Source organism: Xenopus laevis, chromosome 4S (assembly GCF_017654675.1).
Source record: "Xenopus laevis strain J_2021 chromosome 4S, Xenopus_laevis_v10.1, whole genome shotgun sequence".
Classification (NCBI taxonomy): Eukaryota; Metazoa; Chordata; class Amphibia; order Anura; family Pipidae; genus Xenopus; species Xenopus laevis.
The window spans coordinates 91,423,623-91,445,911 of NC_054378.1; the positions used below are offsets into that span (position 1 = coordinate 91,423,623).

General features: G+C 39.1%; 1 protein-coding gene across 1 annotated transcript in view; it reads right to left on the bottom strand.

The window, feature by feature from the left end:
- Window positions 1-22,289, bottom strand: part of MGC68456 (uncharacterized protein) — a gene marked incomplete in the record, with an annotated part of 91,965 nt that overhangs the window by 323 nt on the left and 69,353 nt on the right.

Consider the following 22,289-nt stretch of genomic DNA (forward strand, 5'->3'; position numbering starts at 1 on the left):
AAAAAAAATATCGGTAATACTTTGCATTCTAACTCTAGTTCTGAACTTGTTTTGGGCTAATGGTACATGGTGCTAAGGTGCTGCATAGGTTACAGTACAATTGGCTGGGAGTTCATAGAGAAAAGTGCTGAGGTTCAGATCTTATTGGAGCTGCACACTAGGGTGGAATTGTAATAGACTAAAATATGCCTTAACAGAAGTTCCTACAAGTTGCAAAGTACACTGCAATCAAATCACAGGGTAAACATTCCCTTCCACCTTTGTCAGTTTGCAGATGAATTTCCATATGTTGCTACAGGCTATGCATGAAAGCAATATTCTAAGGAAAAAATATACAAATCAGGTGTTATCATGAATGTGCTGTGTTTCTTGCTGGTCTAATTGCTTTCTGTTAGAACTGAGAAGAATTACAGTATATACACATTAAATAAACCTGTATAACTTGCTTTTCTCCTCAGTTTATTTCAGAAAGGATACAGGCTGAGGTTAGCACACTCAGGGGCTTATTTATTAAAATCTGATTTTTTTCTGGTCGGACTTTTAAAGGAGAAAAGCTATTTTTTCATTAAAAAAAAATTATTTTTTTTGAGATGTATTAGACCTCAAAACTGATAAAAGTCATAATTAAAAAGTACTCCATCTCAAAAGAGTCATAACTTTAAAAGAGATGTCCCTTTTACAATTCGGATTTTATTTACGATTTTCTTTTCGAGAAAATGTATTGCTAAATACTGCAAAAATGTGCATTGGAGCTTGGTCAAAGTATTTTTAAGGACATAGTGTGAAATTTTGGGATTTTAGTAAATAACCCACTCAGTGTCAGGAAGGACCACCAGAGAATCTGTAGCCAGGGGCCCCATGCTTATGTTAAGGGGCATATTTATTATGCTGTGTAAAAACAGAAGGATAAAACACCAGAAATCACCAGGCTGCGCCGTGTAAAAAAACAAAGTAAAATTATCAAGCTTTTTACTTGGAGTGATTTCTGCCGGAAGTAATTAAAAACAACAGTGTGAAATCTGGCACTCGCATGGCGTGAAAGTACACACCTTGATCATATCAACATTTATTTTACACAGCTTTTTACACCGTCTTTTTCAGCAGATTTCGTTTTACACAGCATAAGAAATATGCCCCTTAAAATTTACTTAAGTCCAGTCAGTAACAAAACAGGAAACCATTTTACAGCAAATAATAACCAGATGGTAAATCTTTGCACTCCTATAAATGCTGGTTAAATTGCACTGGTTTTGACCCAGACAGCCCGGTAATTTTAAGGGATGTCCGGGTCAAAACTGTCTGCTCGGTTTCCGAATTAGGAATCAGGATTCCCTATGATTTACACGCCAATCCTCCAATCGCTGACCGCTGTGTCATAGCCCTGCCCCCAATGTCAAGATCCGCCCCTCTCTGTGTCACAGTCCGTCACCTCCGCATCATAGCCCCGCCCCTGCCCAGTCTCCACCGGGCTAAAAGATGGCAACCCTATGTATAAATGCTATGTATGACTGCATTTCCTTTATTAGTATCCACTACATTTGCTAAATGGCTATTCGTGAGGTTGGCTATTGTCTCACACAGGACATGAACATAAACATGAAACTTATAACCTTGTTAAAAAGCTTAAAGTTAAAAGCCGTCAATTATATATTGCCTGACCCATCTCTATGTCTTGGTAATAACTTTCACTTTCTATTCTGCACTTCCTAGATGTTACTACCGTCCTCACATTCCCTCTCCCTCCTCACCATCTAATTGCATAGCTAGTGCATGGGCATGGGCATTAGGTGCCCCATTCTTGCAAATAAACAAGATATGGGCATGATGAAAAGCTTGCCCTAATACAGGTATGGGATCTGTTATCCGGAAACCCGTTATCCAGAAAGCTCCAAAATACGGAATGCCTGTCTCCCATAGACTCCATTTTATCCATTATTATTCTCTGTAATATTAAAAACAGCGCCTTGTACTTGATCCAAACTAAGATATAGTTAGTCCTTATTGGAAGCAACACCAGCCTATTGGGTTTATTTAATGTTTATGTGATTTTCTAGTATACTTAAGGCATGAAGATCCAAATTACGGAAAGATCTGTTATCCGGAAACCGGATAACAGGTCCCATACCCAGGGTCAGACTGGAGCACAGGGTTTTTTCCTGGTGTCCCGCCGGACCAGTCTGACCCTGCCCATACCTGTACCAGGGTCTACACAATGACCCCTTCCTGTTTCCTGTGATTATGAATTCCAAGACTAAAAAAAATAAGATTTAAATAATTTTTATAGTGTACGCGAAATTTATTAAGCTTGACTAACATCATAAAATAGGATTTGGAATTATGTCTTAGGGTAACAGGTCCTCTTTAAGTGCTAATTTCTACACGCAAAAGGAAGGAAGTCCCTGCCCCATAGAGCTTACAGTGTAGAATGGCTAGAACATGGATAAAGGTCTCATAGTGAGCAGCCTTCCTTGTGCAGTTTTATAGAAATGGAAGGGAAACTATTCAAATGTACAACAGGGGTTAATTGGATTTTACTTACATGTTTCATTGCATCTTGGATAAGTAATTTGTGTCTTTGCACAGATTCCCACAGTGCCAGAACTGATAGTGAGACCAGCTTTACATTTGAAATTGATTTGTTCACCATCTTCAAAATAGACTGAATCTTCATCCTTTGAATCAAGTTCCAACCCATTTTCATCCATTTGTTCTTGATATATTTGGCAACGGTCTATAATTGCAAAAGTGAAAATTTGACCAAATAAATAGAAAGAAACCTTCAGTAAATAGAACACTGCACTGAGATACATATCCCTTTAGTATATACTGTGTAATAAATGTCTTACAGGCAGGGCTGGTCTTACCAACTGTGGGGCCCAACTGAAACTATTTTGGTGGGGCCCCCTAAATGGAGTTTTGCTATCTGGCACAGGGTTCCAGGGCTGGGTGACAAATAGTGACTGCTTTTCCTTCTGTCCCATGATAATTACTCACTACATTTCATTTATTTATTTTTATTGAGTTCAACTGCATACACAGCACAGGAATTCATTTCCACAGTATATGTAACCAAAGAGTGCATTTTTAAAGAACTACCCTCCTGTTGTATGGTAAATATTACAGGGGAATACCTATGCTGCCGTAGTTGTATGGGATCTCTCTGTACAGGCTATGAGCAAACTTAGGGGGCTGTTCCTGCTGAATTGGGGTTAGTAGAGGGGAATACCTATGTTGCTATAGTTTTATGGGATCTCTCTGTACAGACTATGAGCAAACTTAGGGGCTATTCCTGCTGAATTGTGGTTAGTACGGGGGAATACCTATGCTGCCATAGTTTTATGGATTCTCTCTGTACAGGCTATGAACAAACTTAGAGGTCTGCTCCTGCTGAATTGTGCTTAGTACATGGAAAATACCTATGCTGCCATAGTTTTATGGGATCTCTCTGTACAGGATCTGAGCAAACTTAGAGGGCTGCTCCTGCTGAAATGTGCTTAGTACAGGGGAATATCTATGCTGTCATAGTATTATGGTCTCTCTCTGTACAGACTGAGCAAACTTAGAGGCTGTTCCTGCTGAATTGTGGTTAGTACAGGGGAATACCTATGCTGCCATAGTTTTATGGGATCTCTCTGTACAGACTATGAGCAAACTTAGAGGTCTGCTCCTTCTGAATTGTGCTTAGTACAGGGGAATACCTATGGTGACATAGTATAATTGAATCTCTCTGTACAGACTGAGCAAACTTAGGGGCTGTTCCTGCTGAATTGTGGTTAGTACGGGGGAATACATATGCAGCCATAGTTTTATGGAATCTCTGTACAGAATATGAGCAAACTTAGAGGTCTGCTCCTGCTGAATTGTGCTTAATACAGGGGAAATACCTATGCTGCCATAGTTTTATGGGATCTCTCTGTACAGAATCTGAGCAAACTTAGAGGCTGTTCCTGCTGAATTGGGGTTAGTACAGGGGAATACCTATGTTGCTATAGTTTTATGGGATCTCTCTGTACAGACTATGAGCAAACTTAGGGGGCTGCTCCTGCTGAATTATGCTTAGTACAGGGGAATACCTATGCTGCCGAAGTTTTATGGGATCTCTCGGTACAGGCTATGAGCAAATTTAGGGGCTCTCAAACCCCCACCCTCCTTAATCTGCTTCTATTTACAAAGCCAGCAAACAAAAAAAAAAGAAAACAGATACTGCTCTGGGGGTGGACTTCAGATCAATTTGTCTGATCACTGTTACTGCACACATACACGAGGGGAGAAAGAAAGCATATCCTTGCTTTTGCTTTGGTGCAGCTGTGCGGGGACCCCATGGGCGCGGGACCGATTGCGTCGCAATAGGTCCAATCGGCCTAAGACCGGCACTGCCTACAGGGTCTACATGAGTTATTATATTAATAGTGTATGACTTTATGAGTCAAATACTAAAGCTCATAAGCTTTTTCATAGTACTAGAGATGCTTTGCTTTCTCCCCTAAAATTTGCTAGAAATAATACTTCATGCTTAGCTGTAACTTGTACAGGGAGTTGCTTTCTTAAGACTTACAGTAGAGGGGTTATTTACTAAACGACAAATGCAAAAATTACAAAAAATACGTGATTTTTTTTTTCATAAAATGGAACTTTAAAAAAATCACAAATTTTTTCGGAATTTATTAAACCCCTGAGGATGGAAAAGTCCGAATCTGAAAATCCGGCATCTCAGACCTGTCGAGGTTGCATATAAGTCAGTGGGAGAAGTTTCAATGATTTTTTGATGTGCGCTCGGTTTCGTGTAATACCCCAAAGTTTTTGGAGGTTTTCAGGCAAAAATCTGAGTTTTCGGGTAAAAAATCTGAAAAAATCCTGAAAATTGAATGAAAAAACGTGAAAATCTGTTTTTTTCCTGCAAAGAAAATTTTCGGAAAATGTAATAATAACTAAGAGTAAAAAACCCAAACGGATTTGATCGGCGTTTGTGGCAGAAAATATTCTGGTGTATCCAGAATGTTCTTGCAATAAATGGTACTGTTCTTTACTGGCTTGAAGTCTGTTTTATGAGTGCCCCCTGCAAGCTGCAATTTAGATATATATTTTTAGAAATACCTCTATTGCTCTGCATTAGTAGAGGGACCAATGATTAAATTGTATGGCTTTGTTTAGGTAATCACTGCCATCTTTAGTATTCATTGCCTTTAAGCTATTGAAACCAAGAGGCTTCGCCAGCTTTGAGATACTGTAGAAATTCAAATGGTTAGTTATGTTCTCAAAAATGTATAAAGAGATTTGTGATCTCACATAAATATTTATTTATTTTATTTATTCCCAAAGAAGTGCCATTCTATCTATCCATGCCATATGAGCACTTATAAGTCTGAGACAGTTAGGGTTTTTGCACCCTTGAAAAACTATCCATAAATCTGTGCTTGATTAAAAAAACAAAAAAAAACCAAAGCATTGTTCCATCTATTCTACCATTTAATATCGACTGTATCTCATCATTCATAATCTTTGAAAATCCCCAGTATTCTTTTTATTTCCCTCCATTTAGGTTACTTTTGTAGGTTTCCATTTGCATTTCAGGAAACTGCGCATTTTCTGTGGCAAGACTTGTAATAAATAATGCGCATATACTGGCACTTCTGGCCACAACTGGGTTAGAAGTATGCTACAACTACCAGTCATAAAAATATCAAAGCTGCTGTGTAGGCACACATTTGAGCACGGCTTTTCAAATTGCCTATCGCAATACTTGCTCACTGTAGCCATGCCCCCAAGAAAGATGTCAATATCGCAACATAATTGCCCTATATGCAACGCAAATGTATTGTGTGTGCACACAAAATAACAAAATGTTATCCCAGGCTCAAGTGCTAGAGCACTAAGGGGTGCAAAAATGGGTCTGGCTGTACTTAGCGCCACACTGGCAAGCATAAGACAGCCTTGGCCCTAATGCCTGGCATAGAGCAGGCAGTCAGTACTAGGCACCATTAAAGCCTATGCCTGCAAATACTCCCATTGCATACCTCCCCACTGTCCCGTTTTGAGTGGGACAGTCCCACTATTGACAGCTGAACCCCCTGTCACGGATTTGTACTGATAAGTCCCGGGTTTCTCTTTGATCTGCTGCACTGAACATCCAGAAACAGATACAACATTTCTAACTTAATTGCATCTTGGCAGACAGAATAGATACTCAACATACTTTTGTGACAGTCTGATAAGATAAGAACTTAAGACTTAAGCTTAAAGGGCAATTCACCTTAATTTGCAAAAATGTAATAACATATAAAAACCACAGAAATGTGTTCAAACTTTCATAACCTGCCAAATTATGTAAAATGAAAATGGTAATTAGGGGGGTGTGGCCAAAAAGATCTGCATGCTATAATGTTTTAGTCCCTCTTTCTGTTTCCTATGTGTTGGGAGGTATGCCCATTGGGGGACAGGTATGTGACATGCCTATGTGCACCTGAGGATGGGATAGGGTTACACATCTCCCTAAAATTTTGTGTGGTGTGAAAAGGTGTCATGTTAAGCTTCATCAAATAAATTCTGGATTTTTTTTTTTACAATATAAGTGGAGCTACGTTGTTTTTCTTATCTGCAATATACTGGGTGGAAGGTATCAGATTTCCCACTTGAACCCCTATGTGCCTTCATTTTGGAGTGAATAGGCTTGTTAAAATAAACAGTGGACAGTCCTATAACTCTGATGAAGTACCAACCGGAAAGGGCACGAAACGCGTTAGTTTGTACCACTTACTCACTGCCTGTTATCACTTATGGAGCCAAAATAGAAGCCGCTTTTCAAAGATATTGTGTAGCGATTCCTGTTGTGGAGAATGGGCCAGCGCTGATCGGCGATACACAGAGACTGTTTGCAGATTCTGGCCTGGAGTTGCCAGACTATCGTGGGAGCTGTGGCCTACACGCTACAGCAAGGGTGAGCTCCGCTAATCTTTCATTACCCATCTCTTTACTGTGGGAGTCCTATAACTATCCACGGGCAGGCCCAAGTGCAGGATGTGTACCTGTGCTCTTCCACCAGCCCCCAGAATTGTTCACCAGCGCATTCCCTTGGTGTGCATGCCAAAAATTCCCCCTGCCTTGTCACCCATAAACTTTATTGAGGCTTCAGGGAGGTGTGGGGGTGCAATAGTTATGCCACGACAGTTAGGGTTGCCACCTTTTCAGAAAATTTCTTACGACCCCTGGTGGGGGCGGGAACAAAAGGGGCGAGCTGTGACACAAAAATGGTGGGCAGTGATGTAGAAGGATGTGGAGCCACATCACGCAATGCCCAAAAGGCGGAGAAAAAGGTAAGTTTCCACAGTAAAGCAGATTTATTGCGGGCAACTAACCTCCATGTGTGCCATTGCCCTTAATGTGCAACAACTTAAAGCAGCAATAAAACCATCTATAAAAGATTTGCTGTCTATTTTGATTCATCCATCTCTGCATATATCTGTCTCTAAATATATCAATATTGTGTGTGCAAAGAATACAATGGAATATGTATGATAATAGATGCTGTTTTTAAAAACCATAGTCAATTTTGCAAAAATCTATGTATGTATCTTTGTACCTGTATGTTTTCCATTCCGCTGAAGAAAATAAGAGGTTTGAATAATATACTTACTTCTAGAATAACACCTTGGATAGTTAACATCTCCATTATTACATATGGCATTAAGCTGTTTTTTTGGAGATAAAACATAGTTATTTTGGCATTTAAATTGGAATTGTGTTTCATGTGGGTATTCCTTATTTGTATCAAAAGGCTTGAGTAATTCTATTTTGTTTTTGCCAAGATCATTTATGGAAATAGTACATGAACCTGTAAAAAAACAGAAACAAGGGTTTAACCATTGATATTGTTTGTACAGCTAATTTTAAAATGCAGAAAGAGACAATCCTTGATGGGATATTTGTTTCAGACTGTAGTTACCAATTTATAGTTTGAAATATTACTCTATAATTTTCTTCTTATAAAAATCTTATTTTCACTTGACTTTTTATACAAATGTATTTAGGCAACAGTTTCTCTTCCATAATGCATATTATCATTTATTTATTTACGGCTATTTATATAGCTCATACACCTTTAGGCAGTGCTGTTACAGTTTTCATACATCAGTCACTGCCTCTGTGGAGCTCACAATCTAGTGTCCCTGTCACACTCACACACACAATATGGTCCATTTTATCAGAAGTCAGTTAACCTGCCTGTATGTTGTAAGTGTGGGAGGAAACCCACCCAGACATGGGGAGAACATACACACATTTCTTGCAGTGCTCTGTCTGGAACTGAACTCAAGACCCCAGAGCTGCAAGGCAACAGTACTACCCAATGTGAATGTTGTAAATTATGCTCTGCATTGCTAAGCTTTATTATCTCAATTACTTAGAGTTTAAAATCAGACACTGATATGAAGCATATTGGGCTTCACATAATAGCTTGGGCGATTGTTATAAAATGCTTTGTAATAAAGACAGTTCAGCCATAAAACAAGAAAAGATTGCTGCTTTAAGCAGAAACTTTTTAGTTTATGTGTCTATGCAAGCAGATAACTCAGAGGCTTAGCTATAGTGGAAGCAGACCCCGCAGTCGTAGGGGGGCCTGGACGATGGGGTTTGTTTCCTCTATAGCTTTGAATATATCCCTCTTTCTCTGATTGCACTGGTAGCTGTGGGGAGCTGTGGACGTGAGAGGGCAGGCAGCCGGTGAAGATTGAAGTGTGCGCCGTGCCCCTCAGAAGATTTTTTTGTGGGGGCACTGCTCAATCTAGGTATGCCGTGGTCTAAGATATTTGCATATTTAAACTAATACCAGGTTCTTAGCACAACTGAAAGTTAGCAAACCAAAGGTTAAAAACCCAATGGGAACCTGGCCTTTTTGGGCCCCAGCGACCCAGCCTGCTCTCCAATCCAGAACATATCCTTTCGCCTCTAGCTGTAAAGAAGGAGTTAAGCAGGTGTCTGGGACTAGGTTTGACACTGGGCACCTTGAAGATAGCCCTTTGGTCACAGTTCTGGTGGGCACTGGATGGCTCAGTGCATAGAAATTTCATAGACAGTGTTGCTGGTACTCGTGTATCTCAGAAACCCCTTAGAAAGAAAAGAAATGTAAATGACAAAAGTGATCAGAGGACCACTCTAAGTTCATTCCATTCATTTTTGGGGTTTAGATCCAATTTAAATGACACATCTGGGCTATATTGTGATAGTAAAATGCTAATTTGCAATAACAGTATTTTTTTGTGACCATTGAAATAAGGAATGTCATTTGTCAAGAAGACCTGATTGGTAAACAGTCCAGTATTAGGGCACTAAGAAAAGTTGCAGCCTCACTTTATACTTTATATATCCCCTCATAAGCCACAATCTTATTAACTGTGTTTTTTTAAATACATAGGGGCAAATTTACTAACCTAACCGAAAATTTGCCTAGCGACGGCTACGCTCACAGCCACGCGTAGATTCGCCAGGACAATGCTAATTCACTAAATTCCGAAGTTGTGTCCAGGACGCCGAACACTGGCGAAGTTGTGCTAGCGTTACTGTGCCAAAAGAAGCAACGATGCGCTATTGTTGCCTAATTTGCATACGGTGGGAAGTTAAAGTTCAATGGACGTATATGTTGCAGCAAATACATTACACTACACAAGCCTGGGAAACCTTAATAAAATAAAAGTTGTTATATTGCCCTACACATGTGCCCAGTGTATAGTATATGTGCCATATGTTAGGAAATGTAGGGGGGAAGCCAGTTAGCCCCCCAAAAAAATTACCATCTTTTTCAGCCTATCACCCTGAAAAAGGAATGGACGCTAGCATTTTTTGGGACTTAGAAAAATTTTCAACTATTTTTTTAGGAAGTCTTATCTACTCTATTGCACTTCGTCTGGTCTGAAGTGGCGAAGACAAGTCTAGCGCAAGAGGTAACGTTCAGAAAAAATCTGCATCTTAGTGAATTTGCGTAGCTACGTCCATTCGCCAGAGCGCAAATTCGCCATGCGTTAGGGAGCAAAGTACCAAAAGAGTCTATCTCCTTCGCTAGCGAATTTTCACCCAAGTTCGTCACTTCGCCCTTTAGTAAATTTGCCCCCGTGTATGTTCCAAGTTATAGTTAATGGGAAGAGTGTGGTTATGGTGGAAATAAGTTATAATTATAAAATAAGTTTTCTAGTGACAGCCACTCGTGAGCTTATAATTTGTGTGATACACCTGGGGCAAATTGGAATGGCCCAGGATCTGGAGGAGGGCCACCATCTTTATCTTCACTGCAGGTGAGTGGCTCTGAGGGGTGCAGGAATTAAAGACAACAGCAGTCAAATGATTTACATGTTTCTGTCATTGTGATCACATCCCTGGGGCCACTTACTCCCCTGCTTCTGCTCGTTGCCTAGGGGCTGAGGAATGAAGTAGCAATTTTAAAACCAACCCACTGCTTTACAGTGCAGCAGAATACAGAATCTTTGTTTTGTGGCACTCACCCTTTAAGTGCCACAGAATGTAGAATCTAACGTCTGTGACTAATATATATATATATATATATATATATATATATATATATATATATATATATATATATATATATATATATATATATATATATATATATATATATATATATATATATAAGTCTTGGTTACAGAGAACAAGTAAAAGTCATTTTTGATTGCCACCCAAAATGTTTTTTTAATTTTGTTTAGTAAAAGAAAATGCAATTCCAGCCAACTTTTACAACTATACACGTTTAATGGTTTTACATGTAATAACTACTAAAACCAGTATTTGTCTGTTCTCTACACTGCTTCTTAGGTGTTTCTTTTATGATTTATTTGTCTTAATATATACTGTCTAACAGAGCAATAAGGCCTAGTTGCTCCTCAAAAATCTGAAAAAAACATCTGAAACTTTCCCTAATTTGCCTTGGAAGGGGAGAATGTTTATTGTTTACATCCTTCCAAAACTGCAGTCAGATCAGTCAATGTACCAACAGTAAAAGAAGACATCCAACTTTCTTTTGAAACAGAAAGGGATTAACTCTTCTCCATGGAGACCATGGGGCATAATTGTATAACTGTGTATTAAGTGGGTCTAAAATACACCACACATCCCACATTAACGCTATGCTACACTGTTTAAAATATTGTGTTTTTATGAAGCTGTCTATTAAACATTAATACCAAGACCTTTTCACACTTACTTCCTGGAGAACACTGCGGATAAACGAAGTTCCCATTTCTGCAGACTCCTTTCAAAGCAACCTTTGATTTAAAGATATGCCCAGGTTTGCACTGAACATTTAATAAGTTACCATGTGCAAAAATTCCATTAAGATCATTAGATGATTCCAGTTGTAAATTATTCATTTCAAGCTCTTGTTGGGAAAATTGGCATTGTTCTGTCAAAGTGAAAAAGTAGGAGAAAAAAAAAGAAAATTTGTTTTATCTTACACTTTATAAAGCTTTGCATGGGCTGAATATTTGAAAAGGTACTTACTATTGCATCTTGGTACGTCTGTCCAAGCAAAGTTATCACATGTAATGATAGGGGGTCCAAAGGGTGCAAATCCCTCATTGCATTCAACTTTCAAAGAGGTGCCTGAAGAAAAGCTTTTGGTATCTTTTGCTTCAATCATAACATTGCCATTTCCTATTGTAGGTGGAGAAGTGCAGTTACCTAGCACACAAAATGTTTAAAATTAACATGTATTTTGTTTGTGTGTGTGTGGATATATAACCACACACCTTCATTGAATCTAATGGATTATATAAAGGTGTTTTACAAGAACCTCTGGCACCCTCTAACTTTAGGGGCCCATTCACTAAGTTCGAGTGAAGGAATAGAGGAAAAATAGTTCGAATTTCGAATGTTTTTTTTGGCTAATTCGACCATTGAATTGGCTACTTCAACCTTCGACTACGACCTTCGAATCGAACAAAAATCGTTTGAATATTCGACCATTCGATAATCGAAGTACTGTCTCTTTAAAAATTTCTTCGACCCCCTAGTTCGCCACCTAAAACCTACCGAGGCCAATGTTAGCCTATGGGGAAGGTCCCCATAGGCTTGCTAACAATTTTCTGATCGAAGGATAATCCTTCGATCAATGGATTAAAATCCTTCTAATCGAACGATTCGAAGGATTTAATAGTTCAATCGAACGATTATTGCGCAAAATCCTTCGACTTCGTTATCCGAAGTCAAAGGATTTTAATTCGACAGTCGAATATCGACGGTTAATTAACCCTCGATATTCGACCCTTGATACATCTGCCCCTTAGTGTTTCTATATAGCAGCATGAAAAGTGTAGTTGCCGAACACCCTCACCTTCCTCTTAGTGAAGGCTCATTCTGAGTAAGAGTCCAGTGTGACCCTTGTTCTACTGGTACTAGTCTGGGAAGGAATTATTTAAGCCGATATAGAGGTTGTTTTTTGCAATATATTTTTATATAGTGACCTGCAATGTTCAGTATATAGTTTACATATAAAGTGCTAGCATCCTCCATATTCTTTTCTGACTTAGTGGGGCTCATTTATAAACTTCGTGCAAGGCAGATTGGTTCACAAAGTGAATATATGGTTATATTTATAAAGCTGATTAAGCGTGGTGCAAACAGAATTGCGATTTTTTGTCTATAAGAGCAAATTGCAAATATTTATGTGCACACTCTGCGACTGAATTATGGCACAACTTTGGTGGCGGAGAAAATATTTGCAAACCAGTTTCGCAAATTGCGAATATAAATTACTGTTGACGCAATCTCGCACAGCGGGCGCACTCATGCAAACACCCATCTCATTTGCGAGCCATTTGCGAAAAGGTATTCTCTATGCAAAAACCGGAAAGATGGACACATCACTGCAATTTATTTAGCATTCAGGAAAAAAAAAGGGCAATACAACCATTTGTAAATAAATATGCGCTGCACAAACTTTATAAATGACCCCCAGTGTCTGTTACTGTGGCATGTGACAAAGAGTGGCATCAGAGAAGAGAACTAACTAAGTATAAAAGGTGGGTGGTGGGTTTACATTTTGCTAAAAAACTGCATAAGTATCTTATTGTATAGTGACCCTTTATTTTTGATTATTCTACTAAATAAATCCTTAAAACAAAGCATTGCAACTTTATAACAAACGGTTTGCACCACCAAACTGTTTTATACATACCCCCTGGCGTACATTCGGGAAATCTAACTTTTCCATTCAAACATTCAGGTTTTAAATCTTTTCCTTCTGAAGTATAATATCCAGTTTTGCACTTTACAGTTATTTGCTCGTTGTGTGCATAAAATGTTTTTGTAGGATTATCAGGATCATCTAACTCAAGATTATGTTGCCTGAGCTTTTCACTGGATATTTCACACGGATCTTAAAACAAAAAAATAAAGGTTGATCAGGGATTTTACATTGCTGAGTATTTCATATGCTATTTCATTGATATAGATATTTGCTGGCCAGAGTAATGTAAAATGACATGCACCTAGAACAATGCTTTCTTTAATGTAAAACAAATGAAAGGTGAGAGGATGATGGAAAGGTAAGAGGAAGAATTTGTTGTGGATTTAGGTTTTTAGCTCTTGGAAGATATGAATCTTCACTGAATTCCTGCAGATACTCAATATGTCTGGGCACAAAAGGAAGGGAATTTCAAAGTTGTGGCATGAGGCCCAGGTTACACAATAGATAGAAGATAAGATATGAACATAATGGTATTATCTGTTATCCACTATTGAACCTGTGCCATATATCCTTTTTTCAATTTCCTCCATTGCTACACAAGCAGCTTGTTTATATGAACTACAGTAGTGTTTCTAAAGCAAACAGATCAGTTTTACCAGTGCAGGACAACACAATATTTTCACACAATCCGCTTGACCCGTGTGAATTGTGAATTACCCAAATCCCAATTCATATAGGTCAAGTGGATTGTTAGTGAGCAGGTGGTATTACACCAACGATTAGATGAGATGCAGCATAAATTCAGTAGGAGAGATTATCCATCCCCCGTATTAGCTCAACAGAGATTGGAAGTTGAACAATGTAACCGGGAGAATAAATTATTTGAACTGCCTAAAAGGAAACTAGATCATATACCATTTGTTTCCACATACAGCAATATTAGTCCACAGGTTGCGAATATTTTGCGCAAACATTAGAGTGTGCTAAGAGATGGGATCCTGAATATCCCTAGTGTCAAATCACCCCCGCTGATGTCTTACAAAAAGAGCCAAACCATAGGGTCCATGCTAGTGCAATCGGACATACTGTAGGTGGTAAAAAGGACACACAACAGGTACTAATCCCAAGAAGGCAATGGAGGTTTCCATGCCTTAATTGTAATTGTTGCACCAACTGTTTGAAAGGCCCGCATGTCCATCGTCCACGCAAGGTAAACCCAATTAATATTAATGGATATTATACTTGTTTGACCACATTTGTGACTTATGTAATAAAATGTCCTTGCTAAGGTACTTCGTGAATGAGGTAAAATGGTGACAGGTAGCTCATGTTATACAATACCATAGAAGCTATGAGACAGACAGTGTGAGATTTGTGCACCACTGCGAAGATAACAGTGTGGGGTAAATCCTACAAAATCCCCTGACAGACAAAAGGCTCTCCAGCAGGTCTCAAGTACAGAAACTAAAAATGCTTGAAACACACTGTGAGAATCCTTGTGCTCTGGAGCAGAAACATGTTGCATGAGTAATACCCACTGTGTGATGTAATACTTCTGTGTACAAGGAGTATCCCTTTTCGTCTATATTATCCTTAAATAATTCTACTATTTAATAGCCAGTAGCACTAAATATATGTAGGTCAAGCATGCACTTGAAACTAGAATGACAGAACAATATCTCAAAATAATTGCTTTTATAATTTATGAATTTTAGGCAGATAATACATTTTCTGTTAATAGAAGTAGTGACGAGAGAACTTTTTTTTTTATGACTTTTAAAATATTAAGATAGCTTATCCGTTGACTGCAAAGCTTTTTTTGCAGAAAATTCACAAAATTTAAATTTTTTTACACATCTTTATGAATCAAAAAAGAAATTTGCTCATCACTAAACAGAAGCTCGTCATGCTCAAAAATAGATATAGAAAGGTTTACAACTGGGAAGGCAGTATAAAAAATTTAAAAAAAATGGAAGAAATCAATTTTTTTGCACTTTGCTTACTGCCTTTCTGTGGTCGATGGGTGATATGTGTTTTGTATTAAAAATCCTGTAACAACGCACCAAGTTCCTTCCGATATAATACCAAAATATTAAATTAGCCTGATTAATTAATATATGAACACACCAAATGAATCCTTAATAATAAACCCACTTCCCACGCAAGAGCGTACTCTCAAGCACCGGAGCATTGGGGAGCTTTGAGTCTCCAGTGGTCCTTAAGATGCGGCTCGGCTGCATGTTGCCCCGAAAATTTTGCCGCCCTAGGCCCAGGCCTTTGTGGCCTCGCCACAAATCCGGGCCTGTGGGCAACAGTAGAGTGAAGGAGACAAACCTATTATCTTGGTTTCATTAAATCTCAAATGACCAGCACAAAGCTGTAAAGCATATTCTTTGTAAAACCAGTAATGAATATATTACATTACAAATATGCAAATCACTGATGGGAAAATGTATGCAACAATTCATTTTCTGAAATCACCCAAAGTCTGAAACTTTATCACCTGCAGTAGTGAAGATTTAACCACTGGCTAATAATCTCCCCAATTGTACCTAATTGTAATAAGTGATTGTGTACCAGCCCAGAGTGGAGCCCATGTGTAATACATTAAATAATAAAGCTGAGATTTAGTCATGTGGCCAAGACTTCCATATATTCTGTTTTGAACTTTACATTTAGCATACCAGGATGGAAGGCTCTGGAAGCGTGACGGCGTTCCTCCTTGACGGTGCATCCAAAATGGCGGCGCCCATAGCCACCACGTGGTAGCAGCGGCGCCGGCACACTGATACCGGCGTCCTGACCCTGGCGAGATAACGTCACGCGCCTGGCGCAAAAATTGGAAAAAACCCTTCCAGTTCACAGGTTCAATGCCGGATTGTAGGTTTTGTTTTGAACATTCTTGGGTGCTTGATATTTCCTGCTATATTGATTCCTGCACTTTTGACCCTGCTTGTACCTCAACCTTGCTTCTTATCTGCCTGCCTTTTGGACTTTTGCCTGGATATTGACCACGATTACACCTGATCCTATTGCAAACTTTGACTTAAACCCTTAATGCTTCCTTCTGGGTCCTGACTACTCCCGCTGGGAGCCAATCGCCCCCCTGACTACAATCGGGCCATGGACCCCACTGAGTAAGCTTCACCTGATGTCGGAAGAGCTTTCCATGGATTGGCATCCTGCATGGAAGCGTATGAAGCTCAGCAGGTCCGCGTTGGGCAAGAACTGGACACTCTCCTTTCCCGGGTGGCATCCGTCTCTTCAGTTGCGGTAAATCCTTCTGTAGCTGCTTCTCCTTCTGTGGCCTTATCGGCTGCTGAGCCCCGCATTCCTCCACCTCCCCGCTATAGTGGGGATCCTCAAGCCTGCAGAGGTTTTGCTACTCAATGTCTGATCCAATTTGAGTTTCAACCCTCACAGTACTCCAGTGAAAGTGCCAAGGTGGGGTATGTGATGTCACCTTTGGAGGAGAAACCGCTAAAATGGGCAACACCACTTTGGGAGAAGAATCTCCACTGACCTTCGATGCCAAGGCTTTCCTTCAGGCCTTCCGTACTGTCTTTGACACCCCTGGTCGTGTCACCAACACTTCTTCCCGACTTCTACAGATTCGGCAAGGTTTCAGAACCTTGATGGCTGAGAACGAGCTGGAACAATGAGGCTTACACAGCAGTGTTCTATCAAGGCTTGTCATCCAGACTCAAAGATGACTTGGTCTCCAGGGATCGTCCTGAATTATTGGAAGACCTAATTGCTCATCAGTCCGACAGGGAGCGCAGCAAGAGACTTCAGTTAACTTTGGCTCATCTACCATGTTATCATGGTAGATGAAAGCATTCTGCCAAGGAAAGTTAAGCCCTAGCCTGAAATTTCATGTTTATATGAAGAAAATGTATCAAATTTGTATTATTCCTTTACAGAAAGTGAAGAAAAGGGAATATTAGGCTGTTTCAAAAAAATGCAGTGTCAGCTTCTTCTTTACAAACTCACTGTATAAACTGAATAATGTTTCAAGATTTTGCTTTCCTTTGAATAACTGAACTAATATTTAGTTGTATAATCAGTGTTTCTGAGATCTGCTTCACATCTGTGTTACATGGAGTCTACCAACTTCTTGCACATGTTACATTCCACAGTTCTTCTGCATTTCTTGGTCTTGCCTTAGAAACAACATTTTGATGTCACCCACAAGTTTTCTATTGGATTCAGGGATTGGATCTTGTTGGTCTGGAACCAAGATGTTGCTTATTTAGTGTTGTGTTTTGGGATCATTGTCTTGTTAAAGCACCTATTTCAAGGGCCTTTTAGGCAAAAGGCAACATGACCAAGTATTTTGATGTATGTGTGTGTTCTCTGGCAAATTATAACCGCTTCAGCAAGTCTTTTTTTCAACAATGGCTTCACATATGCGTCTTCTAATTGTAACAGTACTCAGGTAACTTTAGACCTTCTTTGATCTTCCTGGAGCTGGTCATTGGCTAAGTCTTTGCCATTTTGGCTATTCTTCTATCCATTCAAATGGCAGTTTTCCTTTTTCTTCCGCATCTTTCAGGTTTTGGTTGCCGTCTTAAAGCATTTGTGATAATTTTAGCTGAGCAGCTTATCATTTTCTGCACTTCTTTAAACATTTTCCCCTCTCCAATCAACCTTTCAAAGTATACTGTTCTGTCTGCAACAAAACATTTTATCCAGATTTGTAGAGAAAAATGCACTATAACCAGCATGCACAACATTTGCTGCCTTCTTCGTAATCCTCATTATTGACAACTGTTCTTTTTACCGAATGAATAACTTCACTATTTGAACCACTTATGTGTGTGTATATATCTGGTCCAGGACCGAAACGTCGATTCTAGCTTTATGCTAGCTTTTTGTTGGAAATTTTTTTTTAATCACATTTGAAAAAGAAGAAATATAAAACAACAGTATTACTGCTTTGCTTTCAGGTGATGATAACCTGAGTTTATAGTGAACTAGCTTTCTACGCACCCTTAAAGACTTACCAGCTCTAATGCACATCGGATAAGCTATATTTTTTTTAATGCATTTTCGAGTCAGTGTATCTTTTGGAATCCATCCTTCCTTACACAGAAAGGTAACTATTTTGCCATCTTCAATTTCAGTACTTCCATTTACAAATATATTATTTTCATCCATAGTAGTATGTATCAATAAACAAGAACCTGAAAAATACAATGCAATATGAAATATGAACAGAAGAGGTCTGAAAAGATATATAAAAAATAAAAAAGCAACAATAATAAAATGTTGGTCTCGCAGTGCAAAAATACTAACAGGTTAACATAAAGGTGTACTTTCCCAAGGGCTATGGCATGCAAGCCATTAGGATTGCTGCACTCAATACGTAATTACCCAAAAACACTTTCATATGCAAGTGGAGGCCATAATAATAATATTTATGGTAAACAGTTGCTGGCTTTTCTTCACATGACAATAAAATTGGTTACTCACCTTTTTTAGTACACCTAGGATAGGGAAGGACACTTCTATCACACTTTATTCTTAACAAATTCTCATTAGAAATTTCATAGCCATCTAAACATGCAAATCCAATATCCTCGTTATGGCGGCTGTACAGTTTTGCATTTTTTATCCATTTTAATTGAATATTATTAGCTGCCATGTCTCTTTCTGAAGCAGTACAGGGCTCTAAGGTACACCAAGAAAAAATAAAATTATAAATGGGAAACCGAGATAACATGTGAAGGCCTAATATATGTAGTCAGAAACATAAACATATATAACCACAGAATGGTTGCATGCATGAATTTTGATTGTTATAGATGTAGAGAAAACCAAAGCATGCTTAACTAAAGTACATTGTAGTGGCAGCACAGAGACTCTTTAGGGGAATGTTATCATATGGTTTAATTAAGGCTTAAATGGGAAATAGACAAGGCCACCTGTAAGAAATGAAGAAAGATATATTAGTATCTATTAGAATTAAGTCAAAAGCAATTGAACTCAAGAAAACGCTGAAACGTGCTGGGCAGAATGAACTAAAGACCGAATTATGTGAAGAGCAACAGCTGACTCAGAAGGACAGATGACCTCCATATTTCCTTCCATTATATTTCTTTTGTGGTAACCATGATGTAGATTCATAGATTTTAACTGCATATTTTTTTTTTTGTAAAGGCAAAAAATAAAATCTCTTTATAGTGTTCCCTAGTGGCAAAGAAAGATATCTCTAATATACAATCATTAAAAAATGTGTAGTGTTTTTATAAAAAAGCTGAATGTATGGAGTCCTATTCCCCTTCGCTGTACTGACTTCTGCAGACACAGTTCCCTTGAAGGTCCCCAGCCTTACCTGGCTAACCTTTGCCATTGTCTGCTTATCTCCATGTACAACAACCACCCCCCACCTTCCTTCCCAGCCGTGTAAAAGCTGCACTGCTTCTTTCCCTGCTCAGCAGCCAGCGACCGTCTAGAGCAGTGGTCCCCAACCAGTAGCTCGTGAGCAACATGTTGCTCTCCAACCCATTGGATGTTGCTCCCAGTGGTCTCAAAGCAGGGGCTTATTTTTGAATTCCAGGCTTGGAGGCAAGTTTTGGTTTCATAAAAACCAGGTGCACTGCCAAACAGAGCCTTAATTTAGGTTGACAATCCACATAAGGGCTACTAAATGGTCAATCACAGCACTTATTTGGCATCACAAGAACATTTTTCATTCTAGCGTTGCTCCCCAACTCCTTTTATTTCTAAATGTTGCTCACGGGCTCAAAAGGTTGGGGATCCCTGGTCTAGAGAACTGTGTCTGCAGAAGGAATACAGCGAAGGGGACTGCATGTATTCAGCTTTTTTATAACAACAGTACAATTTTTTGAATGACTGTATATCAGAGATATCTTTCTTTTCAACTAGGGAACGCTATAAAGAGGTTTTATTTTTTGCCTTTACATCCCCTTTAATATCATTTTGTTTAAATAATCATTTAATATTATAACAGTTGCTTGGTTTAGTACTCATACAGTATCACAATAATACCAGAATCAAATTATTTCTGTTGAGCAAATATTTGAAGGAATATTGTACTCCCTTGTTCAACATACCTTTGGATACCTATGGAGGAGAAAGCCGTTAATGGCCTTATGGCATATATATTTACTATTGCTCATGCTTAAAGGAGAAATAAACCCTAGAATGGAAAATAGCTAGAAATGCCATATTTTAAATAATTAAAGGAACAGTAACAAACAACAAAAATGTATTAAAATATAATGTCATTTTGTCTTACGCTGGTAAAAATACTGAGTTTGCTTCAGAACACATACTTAATTTGCATAAACAAGCTGGTATGTAGCCATGGGAATAGCCATTCACATCTTAAAAATAACAAAAGAAATAGGATACATAGCAGATAACAGATAAGCTCTGTAGTATACAATGGGATTCTGAAGTTCTTATTTATTATCTACTATGTGTCCTGTGCTAGAATTGCTGCCCCCATGGCTACATAGCAGCTTGTTTATATAAACTATAATATTGTTACTGAAGCAAACACACCCCAGTTTTACTAGCACTGTTTTTTGAAGCAGTGTCGGACTGGGGTGTCTGGGGCCCCACCTGGCTTTTTACTTCTGGGCCCCCCCACCCCTAATGTAAGAACCAGGTGTTCTAGCTGACTAGACAAGTCTAATTATTTTTAACTTTATTTCTCTGCCTTCATTTTCTATGCAATTTGCTCCTCTTTGTCTTTCCATGTGTCATTCTCTTCTACACACTACATGTACAGTTCTCCCTCATTAACTCAAATGTACAATTCTTCCACCTTCACCCACTTTTTTATTTTAATGTTACCCCCTGCTTCTATATCCTTTTATGCCTAAGATGCCATATATATCTGCTTTGCCTGTACCTTTGCCCCCCCCACCATCCACAAATAGTTTGTGTCTAGAGTCTAGTACTTTTTCCACTGTGCCCTTCTTCTTCAGACTTGATGCTTGTAATTTGCAGTCACGGTGTGACCTATGTAGTACAACAAACCTGGAGGAGCACACTGTACAAAAGAGATAAACTCAGGCCCCAGCCAAATTCTTTTAATCACAGAGCTACATGAATAGGTTGCTTCTAGCTGAACTCTGGCCCTGACATTGATCAGTCACTGCGCGTCAGCAGCAACTCCGTACCGATCTGCTCCGGGACTCCAACAGTGTCCGACTGCGGCCAGAATTCAGTAGAGGGTTTCCAACCAAAATGATTGCACTGAATGGGTTTGTTTGGAAAAGAAGGCAAACAAAAGGTAAAAGACTTACCACATTACTCATTTGCAAAACTACACCCCCCAGTCATCCACTCTTTCTGGCCCTGCCTGCCCTAGTCTTAAACACATTATGTTTATGAAACTCGACGCCAGCCTATACCTCACCTCCCACCCACGTGTGCCAAGGTTCTCTTACTTGCGGGAGGAGCGCTCAAAGTTTCTGGCATAGGTAGCAGGCCTGGGTTGGCGGGGTTCTCAAGGACTGAGGCCCACCAGGTTTTTTCCCGGTTTCCCGCCAGCCCAGTCCAACCCTACTGTCCTGCTAAAATCTTCCAGACTGGCCCCCTTTGTTCGGATTTTTATGCAGGTGGCAACCCTACACAGGCCCCTAACTAATATTAATATAAACTGATGGGGAGGGGGGCAAGCATTCTCTACCTAATGCAAATACAGGCAGGCAACACAAATAGACATGAGATATCAAAAATTCCACACCAGTGCCTTACATGATCTAGGAGATCAAACAAAGAAGAATCCAAGTTACGAGGTACGGTGCTGGGGAACAAAAAAATCAGATGGACTAAAAAACCTTTTTCCTAGGATGCCTTATAGACAGGCCTAGTGCTTTCCCAAGGTTGAAAAAAACTTTCCTTCCAATAGGAGCAAAAGTAGAAGGCTGTTAGGGGGGTGGGGTTGTTTTTTTTAACAATTTGTAAGCATCCTTCTAATGGAAGCAGGTGGATGGGGCTAACCCAAAGAGTAGTGGCATGGAGTTCATCAAGGGAAATATATGTATTCATTATACGCTGCCCCTTTATAGTTATCATCTGTAGTATATATAATTAAATACTGTAATCATTGCCATGTGTAAAG